Raw genomic sequence first — 26,215 nt, forward strand, 5'->3', positions numbered from 1 at the left:
TGGGATTGATTGATTTGCATCCTGAGATGCAGCATTCTCCTGGGATTGTCAACCTGCACCGGAATGCTCCGGGAAAGAAAATCTTTGAAGGGAAAAGACAAGTTGATAGTAAGGACATTATTTTTTTTAATTTTCATCAATCTGAATTTTTTTTTCAGCCATATGAAGGAATTCAGGCCATGTACAATTGTCGTGTGATGTGGGATAAGTGGCCCAGTATGCAGATGTCATTCTGCCATCAGTTTTAAGTCACTGTTGTGTCCTTCTATTGTAGGTAGTGCCAACACTGGCTCAGTGGGCAGCACCTTCGCCTCCGCGTCAAAAGGTTGTGGGTTCAAGTCCCATTCCAGGGACTTGAGCACATAAATCTAGGCTGATACTCCCAGTGCAGTGCTGAGGGAGTGCTGCACTGTTGGAGGTGCCGTCTTTTAAATGAGACGTTAACTCGAGTTATTGTACGTTAGACCCTTATGGTGATTATAATCCACCAAACCACCTATGATATAAGCATTTGTTGCATCCAACTCTTTCAGGAGAATCAGAGGTGAGATAAACCAGGTCTTCCCTCTTCATTGCGTCACTGAATTACCCGGAGGTAACGATGATTCCCTTCCAGTTCACCCATCCTTGCCCTCTCAGGTGGATGTAAAAGATCCCATGGCACTATTTTGAAGAAGAGCAGGGAAGTTCTCCCCGGTGTCCTGTCCAATATTTATCCCTCAACCAATATCGCAAACGGATCGTCTGGTCAATATCCCGTTGCTGTTTGTGGGAGCTTGCTGTGCGCCAATTGGCTGCCGCATTTTCCACATTATAGCAGTGACTACACTTCCAAAAGTACTTCATTGGCTGTAAAGCGCTTTTGGGACATCCAGAGGTTGTGAAAGGTGCTATAGAAATGCAAGTCTTTTTTACTCTTTGCTTATTAAAAAAAAATGATTGCATCCGCCCACACTTCCTGTCGACTCACCTCACTTGCTGTGCCCACATTTTGGAGAATGCCAACATAATTTCGGAACTGCATCATCTGGCCCCTGGGCTCCCACAAACCTCTCGCATGTTCCCTTCGACCTTGGACAGACACTTCTGTCATGTATCTCACATTACTGTATATAACTGTATCTTACCATGCTATACATGACTATAACTGGATATGACCTGTAACAATAAGCATACCTTACCACCAGGGGTGCACTTGCAGGAGACACTCCATACCTGTCCCACTGAGGTATATAAAGAGAGGTCTCAGGCAAGTGCAGCACTGGAGAGCTGGAATTAAAGGTGCCGGTCCTGAGTGACCCTGACTTCAGCATGTGTCTCATGTAAGTCAGTACATTAGAGTCAGGACTTAACAACTTTGGCACCGTACACTGAGACCGCCGTACCTGTTCTTAAAAAAAAAATACATGCAAAGCATCAAATACAAGTTGCCTTTTGTAATGTTACCTCAAAGGTGTCCAGACATTTTTTTTCCTCTGAGTTCTTGTGGGAAAAATTCAGCCTAATGAAAAAGGTTGACTCCCTGGTGGCCACGCTCAGTTGATGCAGTTTAAAAAAAAATATTCATTCATTCTCAGGATGTGGCGGAGTTATTGCCTGTCGCTAGTTGCCTTGGAGAAATGGGCGTGAGCCGCCGCTTTGAACTGTTGCAGTCCGTGTGGTGAAGGTGCTCCCACAGTTATGTTCGATCGGTATTTCCAAGAATTTGGCCCACTGACCAATATACACTGTGGCTCGGTGGGTAGCACTCTTGGCTCTGAGTCAGAAGACCGTGGATTTGAGTCCCAGTCCAGAGACTTGAGCACAAAAATCTAGGCTGACGCTCCCGGTGCAGTGCTGAGGGAGCGCTGCACTGTCGGAGGGTCAGTGCTGAGGGAGCGCTGCACTGTCGGAGGGTCAGTGCTGAGGGAGCGCTGCACTGTCGGAGGGTCAGTGCTGAGGGAGTGCTGCACTGTCGGAGGGTCAGTGCTGAGGGAGCGCTGCACTGTCGGAGGGTCAGTGCTGAGGGAGCACTGCACTGTCGGAGGTGCCGTCTTTCAGATGAGACATTAAACCAAGGTCCCGTCTGCCCTCTCGGGTGACGTAAAAGATCCTATGTCACTTTCGAAGAAGAGCAGGGGAGTTATCCCCGGTGCCTTGGGGCCAATATTTATCCTTCAATCAACGTCACTAATAACAGATTATCTGGTCATTTATCACATTGATGTTTCTGGGAGCTTGCTGTACGCAAATTGGCAGCATCGTTTCCTACATTACAACAGTGCTTCAAAAGTACTTCATTGGCTGTAAAGCGCTTTGAGACGTCATGAAAGGCGCTATATAAATGCAAGTCTTTCTTTAAAAGATGCCTGTTAACTCAAGGCACGCTTTACAGCAAAGTAAGTTTTTCCCCATAGTTTTCCACCCGGCAGAGCCCCTGCACCGCCCACCCCCAAGCCCCGCTCACCTATTTGCATCTTTTAGTAACAATCAAAGCTTAAATCGATCAGCCATATCACAACTGACTACCAGAGTAGGTCAGAAATGACTGGCTCACCTCCTGATCGACGAATGCTCAAGTCGGGAGTGTGGTAACCAGAGCAGGTTGATCGATCAGGTTCCCCATTGCCTTCAACACCAACACCATGCATTTTTATAGCACCTTTAGTCAAACATCACACGGCATTTCACAAGATCATTAGCAAACACAAATCCAGGCCAATAAATGGAAATTAATAGACTTATTCTGTGCATGACAATCAAATAATGACATTTATGTGGAGCGAAAATGCAAAGGTAAATAATTAACCGTCTGCTTCTTAATCCAGATGGATTTTTTTTTCACTGTATGTTTCAACTGTTTAACCTGATCAATCACCATCTATCAATCCTGTCTCGTTACACAGTACATGGCACAAATCGATACAAATGGGTATGATCTCAAAGCCATTACAGAGACATGGTTGCAAGGTGACCAAGGCTGGGGACTAAATATTCAGGGGTATTTGACAATTCGGAAGGACAGACAGAAAGGAAAAGGAGGTGGGGTAGCACTGTTGTTAAAGGATGAGATCAGTGTGTGAGTGAGAAATGATATTGGCTCAGAAGATCAAGATGTTGAATCAGTTTGGGTGGAGATAAGGAATAATAAGGGGAAAAAGTCACTGCTGGGTGTAGTTTATAGACCCCCTAACAGTAACTACACTTTGGACGGCGTATAAATCAGGAAATAATGGAGGCTTGTCAAAAAGGAACAGCAATAATCATGGGCGATTTTAATCTTCATATTGATTGGATAAAGCAAATTGGCCTGGGAAGATTTCATAGAGTGTATCCAGGATAGTTTCCTTGAACAGTACATTGCAGAACCAACCAGGGAGCAGGCTATCTTTAGATCTGGTACTGTGCAATGAGACAGGATTAATAAATGATCAAGTAAAGGATCCTCTAGGAATGAGTGACCATAACATGGTTGAATTTCAAATTCAGTTGGAGGGTGAGAAAGTTGGATCTCAAACCAGGGTCCGAAGCTTAAATAAAGGAGACTACAAAGGTATGAGGGCAGAGTTGGCTAAAGTGCACTGGGAAAATAGATTAAAGTGTGGGACGGTTGATGAGCAGTGGCAGACATTTAAGGAGATATTTCATCGCTCTCAACAAAAATATATCTCAATGAGAAGGAAAGAGACGGGATAACTATCCATGGCTAACTAAGGAAATAAGGGATGATATCAAATTGAAAACATGGGCATACAATGTGGCCAAGACTAGTGAGAGGCCAGAGGATTGGGAAACTTTTTTAAAAGTCAGCAAAGAACGACTAAAAGAAATGATAGAGGGAAGATAGATTATGAAAGTAAACTAGCACGAAATATAAAAATGGACAGTAAGAGTTTCTACAGGTACATAAACAGGAAGAGAGTGGCTAAAGTAAATGTTGGTCCCCTGGAGGATGCAACTGGGGAATTAATAATGGGGAACAGGGAAATGGCAGAGACGTTGAACAAATATCTTTTAGCAGTCTTCACGGTAGAAGACATTAAAAACATCCCAATAGTGAATAAACCATGGGCTATAGGGAGGGAGGCACTAAATACAATCACTATCAGTAAGGAAGCCTCTGACCTGAAACATTTCTATGGATTCACCCGATGGTCCGGGAGGTTCGAAGACTCGCAGTACTGGGTCTTTACGCGAAGGCCTGCAAAGAGGCCCACGTATCCCAGGCCCACGCTTCGTACACGCCCCGGGATCACGTGGGCCAGCCCGACCAATCCAAGTAGGGCTGGAGCCCTCATTCATACTGGTGGCGATTCCGTGTGTACCTGCTTTTGTCAGTCGTAAGGATTTCAAGGGCGTTGACCGGGCAGAATAGCCCAACTCTCCGCCCGCGGAGGCCAGAGGATTCTTGACAGATTGCAAGTTCTGGGTTTAGGTGCACGCGCAGCGCACGTCTAAAGCCGTAACTTGTAGGGCCCCTACGAGCTCGTGCACACCTCGTACACGCCCGTAGGGGCTGCGACTTTAGGGACAATATAGAAAAGGATTACTCTTAAAGATATTGCTGGAAAATAACGTGTGTAAAATGTGCTCCTCAAACTACCATAATCGCAGTATTCATCTACAAACGGTTTAATTAGATCCTATGTTTAAATTTAATAATAGTTTACCTCTTATTTGTTTCTAATTAACTAGCAATTAATTAATCTCCTGTGGTGGTGTTACTGCTATTGAGTCAGAGGGGCACCGTTTTATAGTACCGGGAGTTGATAACATGTAACTCTCAGTGTACGCTCTATAATTGGTGGTGTTCAGGGACAAAAACATTGTCTCTGCTGGTAATACACTCCTCTCGTAAGAGGAGGAGGCCATTCAGCCCCTCCAGCCGGTCCCGCCATTCAATGAGATAATGGCCAATCTCTATCTCCACTCTATCTTGGTTCCGTATTTCTTCATGCACCTGCCCAGCAAAAATCTATCAATCTCCGTTTTGAAATTTTCTGTTAAGTATGGAAGAACTTTACAAGACCGAGTACTGTGAGCTAAAACTGATGTGACCTTAGTCTCTCTAATACAACTCCAGAGTGCCTGAGCAGCATGGCAGACAACCTTTTATAGTCCCTTGCTCGAGGTGTGCAGGTGACCCTTGGGCCTCCAACAGTTGCGCCCTCTGGTGGCAAGTCTTACACAGTTACAATGTTTACATACATAACATTTTCAATTGGCCCCCAGCCTCAACAGCTTTTTTTTGGGGGGGGTGGGGGGCGCGGTGGGGCCGTTCTGGATTCCGGGCTTTTCCGGACTTTCGATTTGCTTTCTGACGTCACGAATCTGGAAACACCCGAGCCCAGCTTCATAAAGCCATAAAGTGGGGGAGATTCCCGCCGAGGAGGTGTTGGGGCGACGCCTCGCCAAGGAGGTGTTTGGGCGGGGCCTCACCGAGGAGGTGTTGGGGCGGGGCCTCACCGAGGAGGAGTTGGGGCGGGGCCTCACCAAGGAGGTGTTGGGGCGGGGCCTCGCCGAGGAGGTGTTTGGGCGGGGCCTCAAGGAGGAGGAGTTTGGGCGGGGCCTCGCCGAGGAGGTGTTTGGGCGGGGCCTCACCGAGGAGGTGTTGGGGGCGGGGCCTCGCCGAGGAGGTGTTTGGGCGGGGCCTCATCGAGGAGGTGTTGAGGGGGGGCCTCACCGAGGAGGTGTTGGGGGCGGGGCCTCGCCGCGGAGGTGTTTGGGCGGGGCCTCGCCGAGGAGGTGTTGGGGGGGCCTCACCGAGGAGATGTTGGGGCGGGGCCTCACCGAGGAGATGTTGGGGGCGGGGCCTCGCCGAGGAGTTTTTGGGGGGGGGCCTCGCCGAGGAGGTGTTGGGGCGGGGCCTCGCCGAGGAGGTGTTTGGGCGGGGCCTCGCCGAGGAGGTGTTTGGGCGGGGCCTCGGCGAGGAGGTGTTTGGGCAGGGCCTCGCCGAGGAGGTGTTGGGGGGGGGGCCTCGCCGAGGAGGTGTTGGGGGCGGGGCCTCGCCGAGGAGGTGTTGGGGGGGGCCTCGCCGAGGAGGTGTTCGGGCGGGGCCTCACCGAGGAGGTGTTGGGGGCGGGGCCTCGCCGAGGAGGTGTTGGGGGGGCCCTCGCCGAGGAGGTGTTCGGGCGGGGCCTTGCCGAGGAGGTGTTTGGGCGTGGCCTCGCCGAGGAGGTGTTTGGAGCGGGGCCTCACCGAGGAGGTGTTGGGGCTGGGCCTCGCCGAGGAGGTGTTTGGGCGGGGCCTCATGGAGGAGGAGTTTGGGCGGGCCGGCGAGGAGGTGTTGGGGGGGGGGGCCCTCTCCGAGGATGTGTTGGGGGCGGGGCCTCGCCGAGGAGGTGTTTGGGCGGGGCCTCGCCGAGGAGGTGTTGGGGCGGGGCCTCGCCGAGGAGGTGTTGGGGGGGGCCTCGCCGAGGAGGTGTTGGAGGCGGGGCCTCACCGAGGAGGTGTTGGGCGGGGGGCCTCGCCGAGGAGGTGTTGGGGCGGGGCCTCGCCGAGGAGGTGTTTGGGCGGGGCCTCGCCGAGGAGGTGTTGGGGCGGTGCCTCGCCGAGGAGGTGTTGGGGCGGTGCCTCGCCGAGGAGGTGTTTGGGCGGGGCCTCACCGAGGAGGTGTTTGGGCGGGGCCTCACCGAGGAGGTGTTTGGGCGGGGCCTCACCGAGGAGGTGTTTGGGCGGGGCCTCACCGAGGAGGTGTTTGGGCGGGCCGGCGAGGAGGTGTTGAGGGCGGGGCCTAACCGAGGAGGTGTTGGGGGCGGGGCCTCACCGAGGAGGTGTTTGGGCGGGGCCTCGCCGAGGAGGTGTTCGGGCGGGGCCTCGCCGAGGAGGTGTTTGGACGGGGCCTCACCGAGGAGGTGTTGGGGGCGGGGCCTCACCGAGGAGGTGTTGGGGGCGGGGCCTCACCGAGGAGGTGTTGGGGGCGGGGCCTCACCGAGGAGGTGTTGGGGCGGTGCCTCACCGAGGAGGTGTTGGGGGCGGGGCCTCACCGAGGAGGTGTTGGGGTGGTGCCTCGCCGAGGAGGTGTTGGGGCCGGCCGGCGAGATGGCCCCGAGGTAAGGGAAGCGGCAGTGAGGCGAGGCCCGAGGTCGGCAGGGTCGTCGGGGCCAGATTCCGGAACATTTTATGGATTCCGGACGACCCCGCCACCGATTGTCCCGGATTCCGGAACTCCGGATTCTTGACGCTGCACCTGTAACGCCTTTCACGACCACCGGATGTCTCAGAGCGCTTTACAGCCAATGAAGTACTTTTGGAGTGTAGTCACTGTTGTAATGTGGGAAACATGGCAATCAACTTGTGCACAGCAAGCTCCCACACACAGCAATGTGATAATGAGCAGATAATTGTTTTTTTTTGTTATGTTGATTGAGGGATAAATATTGACCAGGGATAACTCCCCTGCTCTTCTTCGAAATAGTGCCATGGGATCTGAGAGAGCAGATGGGGCCTCGGTTTAACGTCTCTTCCAAAAAGAGGTTGAGGGGTGATCTAATCGAGGTGTTTAAAAGGATTCGATAAGGTAGATATGGAGAAACTGTTTCCTCTGAGGGGGCGAATCAAGGACAAAGACATCAGGGCCAGGCTATTGAGGAGCAAAATCAGGAAGTACTTTTCCACACACAGGGTAATGGAAATCTTGAACTATCGCACCCCCTTCCCCCTCACCCCCGCCCCTTCCCAAAGCTGTGGATGCTGGGAGACAATTGGAAATTTCAAGACTGAGATCGATAGCATTTTGTTTGGCAGGGGTATCGAGGGATAGGGAGCTGAGATGCAGATCGGTCATGATCTAGTTGAATGATGGAACAAGCACGAGGGACTGAATGGTTTCCCCCTGTTCGTGTGTTCCTAGTCTTTCTATATACACTGGCATTTTGTAGGAACTGCACAGAGCTGGTGCTAATACAGGTTTTGCTTTTCTATATTTAGACGGGTGAGTTCAGTGTTGCGTGATCGTTGCAGATTTAAATTACTTTGATGCCAATGTAGTGAACTGAATCCGTGAGAAAAATTAATCAGCATCATGTTTGGGTGAAGGGTACATTTTTTTTTGGGAGGGGTGAATTAATATTACTTTGGTCAGAAAAGTAATCAACGTATAAGTTACAATTTACAGTGTCCGCCATGGCTCAGTAGGTAGCACTCTGGCCTCTGAGTCAGAAGTTTAGCACAAAGATCTAGGCTGACACTCCAGTGCTGAGGGAGTGCTGCATTGTCAGAGGTGCAGTAAAGGCCAACAGTAATTGCTTGCTGTACCGCTGATGGATTCTCGCAGGTCAGGGCCATAAAAGGAGAGACGTGCGGCCCAGGGAGCAGCGTGGAGGCAGGCCACTACAAGGTCCAGTGCGAGCTGGTACAGGAGAGAGACGGCAGCGAAGAGTGATGTCAGCAAGGTTCAAGTCGGTGAGTGGAGCGTGGGCAGGTACAGCAGGAGCAGTGAGAGACTGTGGAGGGACGTGATCGGGGCCCATGGGAGAAGAGTGTTCGGGGCCAGGGGCCCCAGGGGCAGCACGGGCCCAGCCCACACTGTGCGATATGTGTGCACACTAGGTCCGTGCAGCAGAGCTGGTCTTCAGTCGTCCTGGTTAACCCTTGCCACTGGACCAAGACCTCGCTCTGTCAAGCCCGTGTGGTGGCTGGTGTGCAACGGTCACCCCACGTTAAAAAAAATCCACGCACAGGCATCTTCCACCCTTCAGGATGTAGTTCGGGTTCTTCATTCGAAACACCTGTGAACTCATCCTTTTTTGGCGTGGAAGCAAGTCATCCTCATTACGAGGGACTGCCTCTGATGATGATGATGCTGTACCTGCATGTTAACTTTGTGTTGTGTTTACAGGGGCATCTAAATCTCCCTCTGAACACCAACATTTAATAGTTTTTCACTATTTAAAAATATATATATTTTCTATTCTTCCTATCAAAGTGAATAACCTGACATTTCCCCAAATTATACTCCATCTGCCACCTTATTGCCCACTCACTTAACCTGTCTATATCCCTTTGCAGGCTCTCTGTGTCCTCCTCACAGCTTACCTTCCCACCGAGCTTTGTATTGTCAAACTTGGATACATCACACTTAGCCTCATCATCTAGGTCATTAATATATTAAAAAAAAAGAAAGACTTGCACTTATATAGCTCCTTTCACGACCATCGGCCATCTCAAAGTGCTTTACAGCTAATGAAGTACTTTTGGAATGTAGTCAGTGTTGTAATGTGAATAGCTGGGGTCCAAGCACTGATCCTTGTAACACCCCACCAGTTACAGCCTGCCAACCTGAAAATGACCCATTCATTCCTACTCTCTGTGTCTCTGTCCTTTTAACCAATCCTATCCATGTTAATATATTACTCCCAACCCCAGCCCTTAACCTGCATAACAACCTTTAATGTGACACCTTATCGAAATATATTACATCCATTGGTTCCCCTTTATCTACCCTCCTAGTTAGAACATTAAAACACTCATAGATTTGTCAAGCACGATTTCCCTTTCATAAAACCATGTTGACTCTGCCTAATCATGTTATGATTTTCTAAGTGTCCCGTTACCACTTCTTTAATAATGGACTCCAGCATTTTCCTGACGACTGATGTCAGGCTAACTGGCCTGTAGTTCCCTGTTTTCCGTTTCCCTCCTTTCTTGAATAGCGGGGTTACATTTGCTACCTTCTAATCCGCTGGGACTGTTACAGAATCCAGGGAATCTTGGAAAATCACAACCAGTACATCCACTATTTCCGCAGCCATCTTGTTTAGAGCCCTAGGATGTAGGCCATCAGGTCTTGGGGATTTGTTGACTTTTAGTCCCATTAATTTCTCCGGTACTTTTTCTTTACTAATATTAATTACTTTAAGTTGCTCACTCCCATTAGACCCTTGATTCCCCACTATTTCCGGTATGTTTTTTTGTGTCTTCTACTGTGAAGACCGATACAAAATATTTGTTTCACATCTCTGCCATTTCCTTATCCTCCATTATAATTTCTCTTGTCTCTGCCTGTAAGGGACCAAAGTTGACTTTGGCTGCTCTCTCTTCCTTTTTACATACTTGTAGAAGCTTTTGCAATCTGTGTTTATATTTCTTGCTACTTTACTCTCAGATTCTATTTTCTTCCTCTTCATCAAATTTTGGGTCATCCTTTGCTGATAAAACTGTCGCAGTTCTCAAGCGTATGACTCCTCTCGGAAGAGCCTCTTTTAATCTAATACTATCCTTAACTTCTTTAGATATCTAGATAGACATAAGATCAGATGGCGATGGCATTAATTCGAAGGAGGGGTTATCCTCAGTGTCCTGCCCAATATTTATCCCTCAACCGATGATCTGATCATTATCACATTGCTGATGGTGGGAGCTTGCTGTGCGCAAATTGGTTGCTGCATTTCCCACATTACAACAGTGACTACAATTTTCAAAAGTACTTCATTGGCTGTAAAGCGCTTTGGGGAATCCTGTGGTGGTGAAAGGCGCTATATAAATGCAAGAATATAAAATTCTGAAGGGATTGGACAGGTTAGATGCAGGAAGAATGTTCCCGATGTTGGGGAAGTCCAGAACCAGGGGTCACAGTCTAAGGATAAGGGGTCGGCCATTTAGGACCGAGATGAGGAGAAACTTCTTCACTTAGAGAATTGTGAACCTGTGGAATTCTCTAACACAGAAAGTTGTTGAGGCCAGTTCGTTAGATATATTCAAAAGGGAGTTAGATGTGGTCCTTACGGCTAAAGGGATCAGGGGGTATGGAGAGAAAGCAGGAATGGGATACTGAAGTTGCATGATCAGCCATGATCATATTGAATGGCGGTGCAGGCTCGAAGGGCCGAATGGCCTACTCCTGGACCTATTTTCTATGGTTTTATGTTGCCCTACCTTCCTCGCTGTCTCCCTAAACAAGTCTTTGCTTCAAAAGGAAAAAAGTTTTTTTTCGAAAAGTGAAATCAAATTAGAATGAAGAAAAGGTGCCTGATTGCTTTTCGGTTTCATTGTCTTTTCCCTCCCTCTCTCTCTCCCTCCTTTATAGCTGTTGGAACTGAGAACCTGTCTCACAGGAATAAACCAATAGCATTGACCTTGCCAAACGGTCAACAGAGAACAGTTTCCCGGAAGGCAGTTAAGACTGACACTTTCTCCACAATCTTACCGTGGCACTGGGCAGGTGGAGAGAAAGGAGAGAACTTGCAATTATATACCACCTTTCACAATGTCCTAAACGGCGAGAGACTGTGGAGGGACGTGATCGGGGCCCAGAGGAGGCGCGAGTTTGGGGCAGCACGGGCCCAGCCCACACTGCGATATGTGCGCGCACTAGGTCCGTGCAGCAGAGCTGGTCTCCAGTTAGTCTTGGGTAATCCTTGCCACTGGACCAAGACCAAGCTCTGTCAATCCCGTGTGGTGGCTGGTGTGCAACGGCCATCACACGTTAAGAAAATCCACGCACAGGCATCTTCCACCCTTCAGGATGTAGTTCGGTTTCTTCATTCGAAACACCTGTGAATTCATCCTTTTTAATTTGGCGTGGAAGCAAGTCATCCTCGTTTCAAGGGACTGCCTATGATGATGATAAACGCTTTACAGCCAACGTAGCACTTTCTGAAGTGCAGTCACCGTTGTAAGGTAGGAAACATGGCGACCATAAGAACTTAAGAAATAGGAGCAGAGTCAGCCATTCTGCCCCTCGAGCCTGCTCCGCCATTCAATAAGGTCATGGCTGATCTGATCTTGGCCTCACTTGCCCATCCGCTCTCCATAACCCTTGACTCCAATTTGTGCACAGCAAGCTCCCACAAACAGCAATGTGATAATGACCAGATAATCTATTTTTAGGTGTTGGTTGATGGGTAAATATTGGCCCCAGAACACCAGGGAGAACTCCCCTGCTCTTCTTCGAAATAGTGCCATGGGATCTTTTACGTCCACCTGAGAGCAGACGGAGCCTCGGTTTAGCGTCTCATTCGAAAGACGGCACGTCCGACATGCGGCGCTCCCTCAGTACCGCCCCTCCGACAGTGTGGCGCTCCCTCAGTACCGCCCCTCCGACAGTGTGGCGCTCCCTCAGTACCGCCCCTCCGACAGTGCGGCGCTCCCTCAGTACCGCCCCTCCAGCAGTGCGGCGCTCCCTCAGTACCGCCCCTCCGACAGTGCGGCGCTCCCTCAGTACCGCCCCTCCGACAGTGCGGCGCTCCCTCAGTACCGCCCCTCCGACAGTGCGGCGCTCCCTCAGCACTGCCCCTCCAACAGTGCAGCGCTCCCTCAGCACTGCACTGGGAGTGTCAGCCTGGGCTTTTGTTCTCAAGTCCCTGGAGTGCGACTTGCACCCACGACCTTCTGACTCCGAGGTGAGGGTGCTGCTCACTGAGCCATTAGCTGGCTTGTGAATGACCAGATAATCAATCAATTTATAAAAAAAAACAATTGTGTAGTTTGAAGACCCTGGGGGAAATGTAACTTGGTGCGACGGTGTAAAATGGAACCTCGCGAGTCGGCAGCCCATTTTTTTTTACATCCCTCCCTATTTTTCTTTCCACGATGGGCTGTCGACCCGCTATCGTCTGTCGCACAGTGTTGATTTGCAGCCAGCAGGTGAATCTGCTTCGGGAACAAATAAATTTCACAGCATATCAGCCATCATCTTTATTGCATTTGCAGCATCATTAATCCGGTACGTTGGTACTTCTCTTCCTGAGGTCCAGTGATTTTAAGTTAGCATGCCACATGTTGTAAACGTGCAGCTCATCTCAGTGCCACAGTGAGCAATGCCAGGGGGCGTCAATAAATATAAAGGTATGCGCCTGCCAAACTGGTCACACTTCAAAGTATCAGAAAGCATGTGAAAACAAAAGGCTGTCTTTTCATTACTTTCCAACCTGGAGCCAAACATTTGCCAGCACCATAGCAGCAGAATAATACAATTCTGCATTGCATGGTCTAATACTGCTGTTATAAAGCCATGCTTGAAGCGTGGGCAGGTACAGCAGGAGTGGTGAGGTCCGGGCAAAGGAGCAGCGAGAGATTGTAGAGGGACATGATCGGGGCCCAGAAGAGCCGAGGGCCCAGGGGCAGCACGGGCCCAGCCCACACTGCGATATGTGCGCGCACTAGGTCCGTGCAGCAGAGCTGGTCTCCAGTCGTCCTGGTTAACCCTTGCCACTGGACCAAGACCTCGCTCTGTCAAGCCCGTGTGGTGGCTGGTGTGCAACGGTCACCCCACGTTAAAAAAATCTTCCACCCTTCAGGATGTAGTTCGGGATCTGGAATATTAGGTCCTTCATTGAAACACCTGGGAACTTTTTGACATGGAAGCAAGTCATCCTCGATGCGAGGGACTGCCTATGATGATATAAAACCATATTGGCCTTACTGTGAGCAATGCCATGGAGATGTATATACAGGTGCAGTATCGAGAATCCGGAACCTTTAGGACCAAGGCCATTTCAGATTCTGGGCTTTTCCGAACTTTCGATCGCCTTTGTGATGTCCCAAATCTGGAAACATCAAGCCCAGGTTCGGGTATTTCCAGATTTCTGAACTTCAGAAAGGTGGGGGGGGGGGTGGGGGAGTCCTGCCAAGGAGTTGGTCGGGCAGGGCCTTGTCGAGGTAGAGCTGTTCGGTCGTACTCCCCTGGCTGTGTCAGTCTAGATTTTCATGGTTAAGCCCCTGGAGTGGGACTTGAACCCACAACCTTCTGACTCAGAGGTGAGAGTGCTGCCCACTGAGCCACAGCTGACTCCATACTGGAAGGTTCTAGTAATACAACCCGATACCTTATCGGCCAATCTCACGTGAGAGCCCGGTCAGCAGAGGCTGGATTACAGAGTGTACTGCAGACAGTCCTTTCCGCCCCTTCAAAGTGCAGGTGTGCACACTTCCAATAGTGATCGCTAGACCAGGAACCTTTGTTGAATTCCCTCCCTCATCCAGTAGTGACTACTATCCTTGAAAATTAATTCATTGGCCGCTGCAATGTATGCACCTGTGAGTATGCACGCAGGTTTGTCGAGCTGGAGATGGAGCACGCGGTGTCCACCGGTATGCTCGTGGTCTTCCGCGAGAGGTGGGCACCGGAGGGACTGGAGTGCATCATCGCCCCCGGCAAACAAATTTTTATTTGATTGTTTTTTCTGCCAAAGTTAATTTGTGAATTTGTCAGTTCTAGTGCCCCTCTTAAGGGGGGGGGGCACTTGATTTATAGTTTTATTTAAAATAGTTGTAGAGCTGTTGAGTTGAGAGTGGCTTAGCCAGTCACGTGATGTTCACAAGACTCAATAAAACCCCAGCCAGTTAGGTTCGGGCGATCCACGATGAGGTATGCAGTTGTGAGCTTAGTGGATCATCATCATAGGCGGTCCCTCGGAATCGAGGAAGACTTGCTTCCACTCTTAAAATGAGTCCTTAGGTGGCTGAACAGTCCAATACGAGAACCACAGTCTCTGTCACAGGTGGGGCAGATAGTCGTTGAGGGAAAGGGTGGGTGGGACAGATTTGCCGCACACTCCTTCCGCTGCCTGCGCTTGATTTCTGCATGCTCTTGGCGATGAGACTCGAGGTGCTCAGCGCCCTCCTGGATGCACTTCCTCCACTTAGGGCGGTCTTTGGCCAAGGACTCCCAGGTGTCAGTGGGGAATTTGCACTTTATTAGGGATGCTTTGAGGGTGTCCTTGTAACGTTTTCTCTGCCCACCTTTGGCTCATTTGCTGTGAAGGAATTCCGAGTAGTGTGCTTGCTTTGGGAGTCTCGTGTCTGGCTTGAGAACTATGTGGCCTGCCCAGCAGAGCTGGTCAAGTGGATGAACTGGTAATGTGTAATGTGATTATTAAAGCTTTGCTAATAAACCAACTAGTTCTTAATAGCAAAGTGTTGCTATGAATTCTTAAGCAAAGAACCCATGATGCAAATACATTACAGTTGCAAAGCGTTTCGGGATGTTTCAGGGAAGTGAACGCCGGTTAGGTATAAATGCAAGTTCTACCTTTTATCTTCAGCGCCCATGTTAAGATTCGCGAACTGAGCACAGATGGGCCGATTGATACTGTGACTCTTCCTGACCAGTTTATTCACAATATCCACAAATATAGGTTGATCCACTTCACCTGATGCGTGCAACTAAAAGAAAATCAACGAGAGATGCAAAGCTTTTCACGTCGGAGAGGGTCACTGAATGTTTGCAAAGGGCCAGCTATCACATGTCACGATGGAGATTGCTCTGTCGAGAATCACTTAGTTATACAGCTCCCTAGCCTCTGAATCCATCCCTCTCCCTGGCATCTGTCTGAGGCTGAACCACAACCTAGGTGTCGTATTTGACCCTGAAATGACCACATATCCGCAGCATAACTAAGACCGCCTATTTCCACCTCCATAACATCGCCCGTCTCCGCCCGTGCCTCGGCTCATCCGCTGCTGAAGCCCTCACATGTGCCGTTGCTCCTGCTAGAATTGACTATTCCAACACACTCCTGGCTAGCCTCCCACATTCTACCCTACGTAAACTTAAGGTCATCCAAAACTCGGCAGCCCGTGTCCTAACTCGCACCAAGCCTCACTCACCCATCACCCCCTGTGCACGCTGACCTACATTGGCTCCCGGTTAAGCAACACCTCGATTTCAAAGTTGTTTTCAAATCCCTCCAGGGCCTCGCCCCCTCCCTATCTCTGTAATCTCCTCCAGCCCCACAACCCCCCGAGATATCTGCGCTCCTCTAATTCTGCCCTCCTTGAGCATCCCTGATTATAATCGTTCAACCATTGGGGGCCGTGCCTCCTGTTGCCTGGGCCCCAAGCTCTGGAATTCGCTGCCTAAACCTCTCTGCCTCGCTACATCTCTCTTTTTCCTCCTTTTAAGACACTCGTTATAACTGTCATGTATGTACATGCTGTTTGTAGCCACCAGATGGTGCCGTTGCTGGAGGTCACTGAGCAGCACGCACACGGTGTTGCTCTGGTATAAAAGGCCAGCCATTTTGTAAGTCAGACACTTTGGGCCAGAATAAAGCAGAAGCAAGGTTGTACCTTGCTTAGTTAAATAGTACTCAGGTTAAACCTTTATTGCGTACATAACAATCACCTACATCTTTGACCAAGCTTTTGGTCACCTGTCCTAATATCTCTTTGTGTAGCTCGGTGTCAAATTGTGTCTGATAATAGGCGGCTCGGTGTCAAATTTTTGTATCTCTCGTAATATTCCTGTGAAGCTCATTGGGACGTTAAAGGTGCTATATAAGTGCCAGTTGTTGTTGATAACGTTCCTGTAAAGTGCCTGGATGACATTTTACTATATTAAAGACTCAGTATAGATACAAATTGATCAGTTCTCGATCCCACAAACAGCAATGTGATGACGACCAGATCATCTGCTACTTTTTACCGATATTGACCAGGTCACCAGGGAGAACTCCTCTTCGAAATAGTGCCCTGGGATCTTGTGCATCCACTTGAGAAGGTCGGACAAGGCTTTGGTTTTACAGCCGCATCTGAGAGACGGAAGAACGATTGAGAAGCAACAGAAAGCACCTGTCTTTAAGTGACTGGAGATCGGGCAGTGTTGAAATCTGTCCAGTTCAGTAAATCGGGATCACTCAATTTACACGCCATCTCGCGTGCTAGCGAGGGACCACCACCAAGGAGGAAGGTTCTGCTCTTACTTTGTTAGGAAGCCAGGCGGGGCAGGGTGGCCAACTCTGGTTAGATGTATTCCTGCAGGTCTCATCACATGACCTCTCACCTCCGACCTCCCTGCCCCCACGTTGCTGCCAATAGTACACAAGGGTGTCTCTCTGCTTTACCATCCCAATCGGAAAGCAATCAGACTCTTTCTTACCTGATTGGATGATTCTTGACACTGACAGATGGATTTAGACCCATGGCTAGTGTATTAATGTTATGTATACAATAAAGGTTCAAACGGAGGTACACCATTGGCTCTGCTTTATTTAGGCCCAAGTGCCTGACTCACAAAATGGCTGGCCTTTTATACCAGAGCAGCACCGGGTGCGTGCTGCTCAGTGGCCTCCAGCAATGGCACCATCTGGTGGCTACAAACAGCATGTACATACATGACAATTAATAACTAAGAAATGACATTTTTCAAAGAAAATCGGGGGAGGGGGTGGGACGGGGAAACTAAAGTTCCTAACATTTATTTTTTCCCCCTGGTGTTGCTCGCGGCAGTGTCCGGGAGATTAATCTTTAATTCTTGCAGACTCCGGGGTAACCCTGGAAGCTTGGCAACCCCTATCCCGGCACCACAGCACACTCGAGGACTGCTGTCAGTACGCCCCCGCCCCCCCCCCCCCCAAACACCCTCCAGCACTCCGCTTCAACTTGGGGGCTGACATTCATCTGTTATAAGATGGCCGTTATAAAATGGACGGATGTAGGCAGCTCGCCCAAATGCTAAACCCGCATTGCACCTCGGTTAGACCACGCTAATTCCCAGCGATAATTCTATGCCGAAGTTACACCGGCGATAAATGGGTGAAAGCCTAGCCCTTGGAGTACTGCATACATTTCTTGTTGTGTATGCATGTCTGATTACTGTGTGATGTCTGCAACACTGTTATGCAACACTGAATGTACCCTCACACTGTACACACCTTGCCTGTACACCAGAGGGTGCTGCTGCTGGAGACCTAAGGGTTGCCTGCACACTGCAGGTCACCCAGTATAAAAAGGAAGCTCACAGCTTGTTGTCGGCACACAGGAGCTGCAAATAAAGGACGACAGGTCTACACAGTTTAAGTATCATACCCTGCCTCGTGGAGTCATTACTAAAGGTGCCTACATACACCACAGTTCTGGTCGCCATATTATAGAAGCACTGACCACACTCGACCAGCTCCGCTGGGCGGGCCATATTGTTCGCATGCCCGACACAAGACTCCCAAAGCAAGCGCTCTACTTGGAACTCCGACACGGCAAGCGAGCCCCAGGTGGGCAGAGGAAACGTTACAAGAACACCCTCAAAGCCTCCCTGATAAAGTGCGACATCCCCACTGACACCTGGGAGTCCCTGGCCAAAGACCGCCCTAAGTGGAGGAAGTGCATCCGGGAGGGCGCTTAGCACCTCGAGTCTCGTCGCCAAAAGCATGCAGAAAACAAGCGCAGGCAGCGGAAGGAGCGTGCGGCAAACCAGTCCCACCCTTCCCTTCCCTCAACCACTGTCTGTCCCACCTGTGACAGAGACTGTAATTCCCGTATTGGACTCTTCAGTCACCTGAGAACTCACTTTTAGAGTAGAAGCAAGTCTTCCTCGATTCTGAGGGACTGCCTATGATGATGATGGTGATGATGATGATTTATAGAAAGGATATAGAAGCACTGGAGAGGGTGCAAGGCTGATATCAGAAATGCGAGGGTATACATATCCGGAAAGGATGAACAGCCTGGGTCTCTTTTCGCTGGGTGAAAAAAGGCTGAAGGGTGACCTAATAGAGGTCTTTATTATGAAAGGTTTTGAGAGAATGTTCACAGAGAGAATGTTTCCACTTGTGGGGAAGAGCATAACTCGAGGCGATCAATATAAGATAGTCACCAAGAAATCCAATCAGGAATTCAGAAGAAACTTCTTTACCCAGAGAGTGGTGAGAATGTGGAACTCGCTGCCACAGGGAGTGGTTGAAGCGAATAGTATCGATGCATTTAAGGGGAAGCTGGATAAACATATGAGGGAGAAGGGAACAGAGGGTTATGCTGATAGATTTAGATGAGGAAAGACGGGAGGAGGCTCGAGTGGAGCATAAACACCGGCATGGACTGGTTGGGCCGAATGGCCTGTTTCTGTGCCGTATATCCCATGTAATCCTATTGATAATGAGACCCACTTTTGGGCAGGCCTCAGGCCCACTCGATTAGGCCCTAAATCAGGCCTAAAGAATTTCAGCCCCCTTGTCTGTACCAAAGATGCGCATTATTTAATCTTTGACAGTCCTCTTAAATCTATGAGAATCATACATTTTTCAGCTGTATAGTGATAGACGTGTGATAATGATTCACTGGGAAATGGAAGTTGAGGTGGAAGAGAGGAGTGCATACTGGTGGCCTAGTAAGAGATTATTAAGAGGTAATAACATTTAGAAGCTAATCCATTCAATCAGTGAAACGAATGCTGTCAAATTACATGGTAAAATATTGCTCATCCACAAAGCATGAGGCTCACTCACAGAAGTCTGCTATCTGTCATCGTCAACCATGATTCTCTCCAGGATCGGTTCATACGGCACAGCAGGAGGCCATTCGGCCCATCGTGACTGTGTCGGCTCGTTTTGAAAGAAAAAGAAAGACACAACCACCGGACATCTCAAAACGCTTTACAGCCAATGAATTACTTTTTGGAGCGTAGTCACTGTTGTATTGTGGGAAACGCAGCAGCCAACTTGCGCACAGCAAGCTCCCACAAACAGAAAGGTGATAATGATCCAGATAATCTGTTTTTGTTATGTTGATTGAGTGATAAATATTGGCCCCAGGACACCGGGGAGAACTCCCCTGCTCTTCTTCAATATAGTGGCCTGGAATCTTTTACGTCCACCTGAGAGGGCAGACAGGGCCTCGGTTTAATGTCTCATCCAAAAGATGGCACCTCCGACAGTGCGGCGCTCCCTCAGCACTACACTGGGAGTGTCAGCCTAGATTTTTGTGCTCCAGTCCCTGGAGTGGGACTTGAACCCACAACCTTCTGACTCTGAGCAAGTGTGCTGCCCATTGAGCCATGGCTGAGCAAAAGAGCTAATCCATTAGTCACACGTCCCTCTGCTCTTTTCCCCATAATCCTGCAAATTTTTCCCCCTTCAAGTATTTATGCAGTTTCCTTTTTGAACAATGCTATTAAATCTGCTTCCACCGCCCTTTCAGGCAGCGCATTCCAGATCATCGTAACTCACTGCTGTTACACTCCTAATAAATGGTCAGACCGAGTATTGTGTGTAATGAACAAGTGTGACCTTGGCTCCTTTATTGTAGTTCCAGAGTGCAGGTACATTGTGGGTGGCCTGCTTATATACTGTACTCCCAAGGGATGCTGGGATCCCTTAGGACTCCAACAGGTAGGCCCTCTGGTGGCGGTATGATACAGGTTGCCAAGAGTTACACACATAACATCTCCCCTAAAGGCTGTGGATGCTGGGGGAGAATTGGAGCTTTCAAGACTGGGATTTTTATTGGGTACGAGTATTGAGGGAGGTGGAGCAGAACAATGGGAGTTAGGTCGCAGATCTGCCGTGATCTCATTGAATGGCGGAGCATGTTCGAGGGGCCGAATTGCCTCCTCCTGCTCCCGTCCCTTCAGTGTCTGAAACTGTCTGAACCCCTCGGCATGTTAAAACCTTCAAATGCACTCTGGAACTGGGTGTGGGTCTGTTTATTATGATGGCTTCACTGGAACAGTTAGAGTGTGAACCAGAGCAGGCAACACGGTATCAGCATTCGAATATAACCAGACCGAGATCGGCGTGGTCTCGGCCTGCAAGACCATCAGCAGGCTGGGGCCATTGGAGGGAGCAGCGTGCGGTGGCATACCACTGCAGGGAGCAGCGCGTGCTGCTGCAGGAGGGCGATGGCTGACGGCAGAGCGGGCAGGTACAGCAGGAGTGGTGAGGTCGGGGCGAAGGAGCGACAAGATATTGCAGAGCGATGTGATCGGGGCCCAGGAGAGGCGCGAGTTCGGGGCCCAGAAGAGACGAGGGCCCAGGTGCAGCACGGGCCCAGCCCACACTGCGATATGTGTGTGCGCAGTGGGTCCGTGCAGCAGAGCTGGTCTCCAGTCGTCTTGGTCAACCCTTGCCACTGGACCAAGACCTCGCTCTGTCAAGCCCGTGTGGTGGCTGGTGTGCAACGGTCACCCCACGTTAAAACAATCCACGCACAGGCATCTTCCACCCTTCAACATGTAGTTCGGGACCTGCAAATTTAGGTCCATCATTGAAACACATGAACTTTTTGACATGAAAGCAATCCTCACTTCGAGGGACTGTCTATGATGATGATGATGATGAGCGGTGGGAACATTTATTGGAAAAAATCCTGAAGGACAGGATAAATCTACATTTAGAAAAGGACAGTCAGCACAGATTTGTTAAGGGAAGATCGTGTTTGACTAACCTAATAGAATTTTTCGAGGAGGTAACCAGGAGGGTAGTGCGTACAGTGCAGTGTATATGGACTTTAGCAAAGCTTTTGATAAGGTCCTGTAGATACTGGATTCTTTTCCCTTCAATCTGTTTCAGCGAATTCACTGACACACGAACACTTTTAGTCTTGGCAGCATAAGACCTTTATTAGAGATTCTCCGGCCGGGACCTGTTAAGATAAAGGGAACACCCTCAATTTGAGCCTGTCCACCTCTCTCTTGACAAGTCCCGTAACAGTATAAAAGCTCAATATTTATACATTGTTACAGCAGAACACATTTGAGTGACACTCAGTCTATACAATCATTGGTCGACCTCCCCCATAGCATACCCAATTGCAGGCTAACAACTCTCCAAATAGGGCGGGCTCCAGGGATGTATTTACAGTTTCGTTTTACATAGCATTTCCCTATTTTACGGCTGGTTATAGCAGCCCCTCGTCTGACTCATGCCTGACTTTGCTTTTTCGCGTAACTCGTGTTTGACCACAACTCTGAGTAACCCCTTTTTGTGTCGACATTGCAAATATCGCAGCTTGACATTTTCTTTTAGCTATCTTCCCATGATCCTTTTCAACTGACACATTCACAATCTGTTCTATTCACATTCTCAGTCCCACATGGCAGACTGGTCACAAAGGTAAAAGTCCATGGGATCCAGGGCAAAGTGGCAAATTGGATCCAAAATTGGCTCAGAGGCAGGAAGCCAAAGGTAATTAATGATTGATGGATGTTTTTGTGACTGGAAGGATGTTTCCAGTGGGGTTCCGCAGGGCTCAGAACTGGGTCCCTTGCTTTTTGTGGTATATATCAATGATCTAGATTTGAATATAGAGAGTATGATTAAGAAGTTTGCAGGTGACTCTAAAATTGGCTGTGTGGTTGATAATGAAGAGGAAAGTCATGGGCTGCAGGAGGATATCAATCTACTGATCAGGTGGGCAGAGCAGTGACAAATGGAATTTAATTCAGAGAAGTGTGAGGTAATGCACTTGGGGAGGGCTAATAAGGAAAGGGTATACACATTAAACAGTAGGCCACTTAGAAGTGTAGATGAACAAAGAGACCTTGGAGTACCTGTCCACAGATCCCTGAAAGTAGCAGGCCAGGTGGATAAGGTGGTTAAGAAGGCATACGGAATGCTTGCCTTTATTGTCCGAGGCATAGAATACAAGAGCAGGGAGGTTATGCTTAAATTGTATAATACACTGGTTAGGTCACAGCTGGAGTACTGCGTACAGTTCTGGTCGCCGTATTGTAGGAAGGACGTGATTGCACTGGAGAGGTTGCAGAGGACTTTTACAAGGATGCTGCCTTGAATGGAGCATCTTAGCTATGAGGACAGTTTGGATAGGCTGGGTTTGTTCTCCTTGGAACAGAGGAGGCTGAGGGGAGACCTCATTGAGCTGTATAAAATTTTGAGGGGCCTGGATATAGTGGATAGCATTTCCCTTGGTGGAGGGGTCTATTACCAGGGGGCATAGGTTTAAGGTGGTTGGTGGAAGGTTCAGAGAGGATTTGAGGGGAAGCTTCTTCACCCAGAGGGTTGTAGGGGTCTGGAACTCACTGCCTGGAAGGATGGTGGATGCAGAAACCCTCACCACATTTAAAAGGTGCTTGGATGGGCACTTAAAGTGCAGTAACCTGCAGGGCTACGGACCGAGAGCTGGTAAGTGGGATTAGACTGGATAACCTCTTGCTGGCTGGCGCAGATACGATGATAAGTACTTCAGGGAATCGCATACGGCCAGAGTGATCTCCTGGACTAGTTTTGATCACCTGGATGGATCGGAGAGGAATTTTCCCAGATTTTTCTCCCCAATCGGCCTGGGTTTTTATTTGTTTTTTTGCCTCTCCCAGGAGATCACATGGCTCCGGTTGGGATGGAGTGTTGAATGTTTCAGTGCAGGGGGTGTTGCAGTTGTGTGGGGCTGACTGGTTGGGCTGAGTGCTCTTTACCTTTCCGCCATTGTTCATTGTTCATTGTTCATGGGTTTATATGTAACCTTCAGGGATGCTGACCGAGGGCCGTGTGGCTCTTTGTCGGCCGGCGCGGACACGATGGGCCGGAATGGCCTCCTTATGCGCTGTAAATTTCTATGTTTCTATAATAATTGCTGTGAAACCCTGTATTCTCCAAATCACATTGAGCATTGCCATGGGTGATATAAGAACATAAGAAATAGGAGCAGGAGTAGGCCATTCGGCCCCTCGAGCCTGCTCCGCCATTCAATAAAATCATGGCTGATCTGATGATGGACTCAGCTCCACTTCCCTGCCCACTCCCCATAACCCTTGACTCCCTTAGCGTTCAAAAATCTGTCTATCTCCGTCTTGAATATATTCAATGATCTTGCCTCCGCAGCTCTGGGGTAGAGAATTCCAAAGATTCACGACCCTCTGAGAGAAGAAATTCCTCCTCATCTACGTCTTAAGTGAGCGACCCCTTATTCTAAAACAGTGCCCTAGTTCTAGCTTCCCCCACAAGAGGAAACATCCTCTCTGCATCTACCCTGTCAAGCCCCCCTTAGAATCTTATATGCTTCAATAAGATTACCTCTGTGCTAGTCACAATGAAAATATGATATCTGTAAAACCTAAGCAACGCATTAGTCTATGAAGCTCTCCATGAATTTAAGAATTTGTTGGCATTATTCAATAGGGAGTATATTGTTCAGCTTCTCTTGGCTCCGGGACACACAGAGAGGATATTACTCTTTTGTATAAAATGGTTAGTTGCCTTTAGTGCTGTACTGCAGCTTGTATCATTTCTCTCTCTCTCCCTCTCGTGTGAAAAATGTTCCTGAAAAGCCTCATTGACTCCTTGCAGCTCTCAAGCTCTCTTTCGATTTTGTGTTTTCAATAACTGAATTGCCAAAGGCCATATATTATTGCCTTAAGATGATGGAAATTCCCCTTCTCTGGATTCTGCAGAGTTCTCGAAGTAGCAAAGGTTCCACCATCAGTCAGATTACGTGCAATGAATTCTTACTGAGTTTGACTGCGGGTGATCGGCTTGAGCAGAGTCAATTCTGCTGTGTGCATGTTTACGTTGCAGGACTGATGATCCACCCCCCCTCCCCCAGCCATCAGGCGGTCCTGCCCAGGAGAGAGGGGGGGTCAATGGGAGAATAGTTCACTGGCTGCAGGCCCACTATTACCCGTTGGAGCTCTGCTCTATGCCGACAGTGAACGATTGGAGGAATTGGCCATTGCGTATACATTTCTATGAATCGGTTGTACATTTTCATTTCACGTTGAATGTGGCAGGAAGGACACGCATGCCTTGTGCCCCTTTGTGATGACATACTCCAGTCAGTCCCTCCAGTGCCCACCTCTTGCGGAAGGCCGCGAGCGTACCGGTGGACACCGTGTGCTCCATCTCCGGCTACACCCTGGCTCGGATGTAACCGCGGAAGAGAGGAAGGCAGTCGGGCTGAACGACCCCCTCGACCGCCCGCTGCCTGGGCCGATTAATGGCCACTTTGGCCAGGCCCAGGAGCAGTCCCACGAGGAGGCCCTCCGACCTGTCCGCTCCCTTTGGCACCGGGTGCCCAAAGATCAGGAGCGTGGGACTGAAGTGCAACCACATTATGAAGAGCAGCCCCATCAAATATTGGAAGAGGGGTTGCAACCTCACACACTCCATAAAAACGTGGAACACGGACTCCTCCAGACCGCAGAAAACAGCAGCCACAGATCATAGAAGCTGCAACACAGAAACAGGCCATTCAGCCCAACCAGTCCAAAGATACCTGATTGTCGATAGGTTTAAAAACTTCTCCAGATTGATTCCTTCCTGGGATGAACGTTCACTAGCCAGATTCCTGGGATGAGAGGGTTGTCCTATCAGAAGGGATTGAGTAGATTATGCCTATACGCTCTGGAGTTTAGAAGAATGTAAGGAGATCTCATTGACAGATACTGAGGGGAATTGACAGGGTAGATTCAAGGAGGGTGTTTCCCCTGGCGGGAGAGACAAGAACTAGGGAGCACAGTCTCAGGATAAGGGGTCGGCCATTTAAGACTGAGATGAGGAAGAATTTCTTCACTCAGAAGGTTGTGACTCTTTGGAATTCTCTCCCCCAAAGGACTGTGGACTGTGGCGGCTCAGTTGTTGAGTATATTCAAGGCTGAGGTCGAACTCTAGCGGAATCGAGGGATACGGGGATCGGGCGGGAAAGAGAAGTTGATGTCGGAGATCCTTGCTGAACGAGCAGGAGAGGCAACTCAACCTGAGGATGAAGAGGAAGTATATGGGATACACACCTTCACCACCAAAAGCTCTCCGATAATGTTAAAAGTTAAACTCAACGGCACTCCAGTCTCCATGGAATTGTACAGGGGGGCGAGTCAATCAATAATGAGCCAGGAGGCATTCGAGAGGCTGTGGGGTGACAGAGCACAACGAGCCAAGCTGATCCCGATTCAGGCAAAGCTGCGCACCTACACCAAGGAACTGATACCAATTATTGGTTGTGTGGACATAAGAGTATCCCATGAGGGAGTGGTGCACGATTTACCACTGTGGATTGTTTCAGGTGATGGGTCAACGCTGCTTGGGGAAGATTCGATGGAACTGGGAAGATCTCTGTGTACCTTCTCCGGCGAACGGTGTCTCCCTTGCTCAAAGGCTGAGCAAGCCCCCACCTTCAGCTGAACCAGGCTTCGAAGTGCAGAACCATTTGCAGATCCCCGAGGCACAGACCACTCATCACGACCACGAGGAGGTGAAGATCAATCGAGCAGTGGTACAGGCACGGTACCCACCACCCAAAGCCGACGGCCTCTTTGCGACAATGGAAGAGGCCCCAGGTCGACCAAGCAGAATGGGACTCCGGCCAAAACGATCTGAATGCGTCTTCCCGACGCCTGATGCAAAATCCCTGGGGAGGAAGATCGCGACAGTCAGCATCACGGACGAGAGTGCGTCCAGACTACGGGCCGAGAGTGCGTCCAGACCACGGGCCGAGAGAGCGTCCAGACCACGGGCCGAGAGAGCGTCCAGACTACAGGCCGAGAGAGCGTCCAGACCACGGGCCGAGAGTGCGTCCAGACTACAGGCCGAGAGAGCGTCCAGACCATGGGCCGAGAGTGCGTCCAGACCACGGG

The sequence above is a fragment of the Pristiophorus japonicus genome, chromosome 15 (genome assembly GCF_044704955.1).
Source record: "Pristiophorus japonicus isolate sPriJap1 chromosome 15, sPriJap1.hap1, whole genome shotgun sequence".
Taxonomy (NCBI): domain Eukaryota; kingdom Metazoa; phylum Chordata; class Chondrichthyes; family Pristiophoridae; genus Pristiophorus; species Pristiophorus japonicus.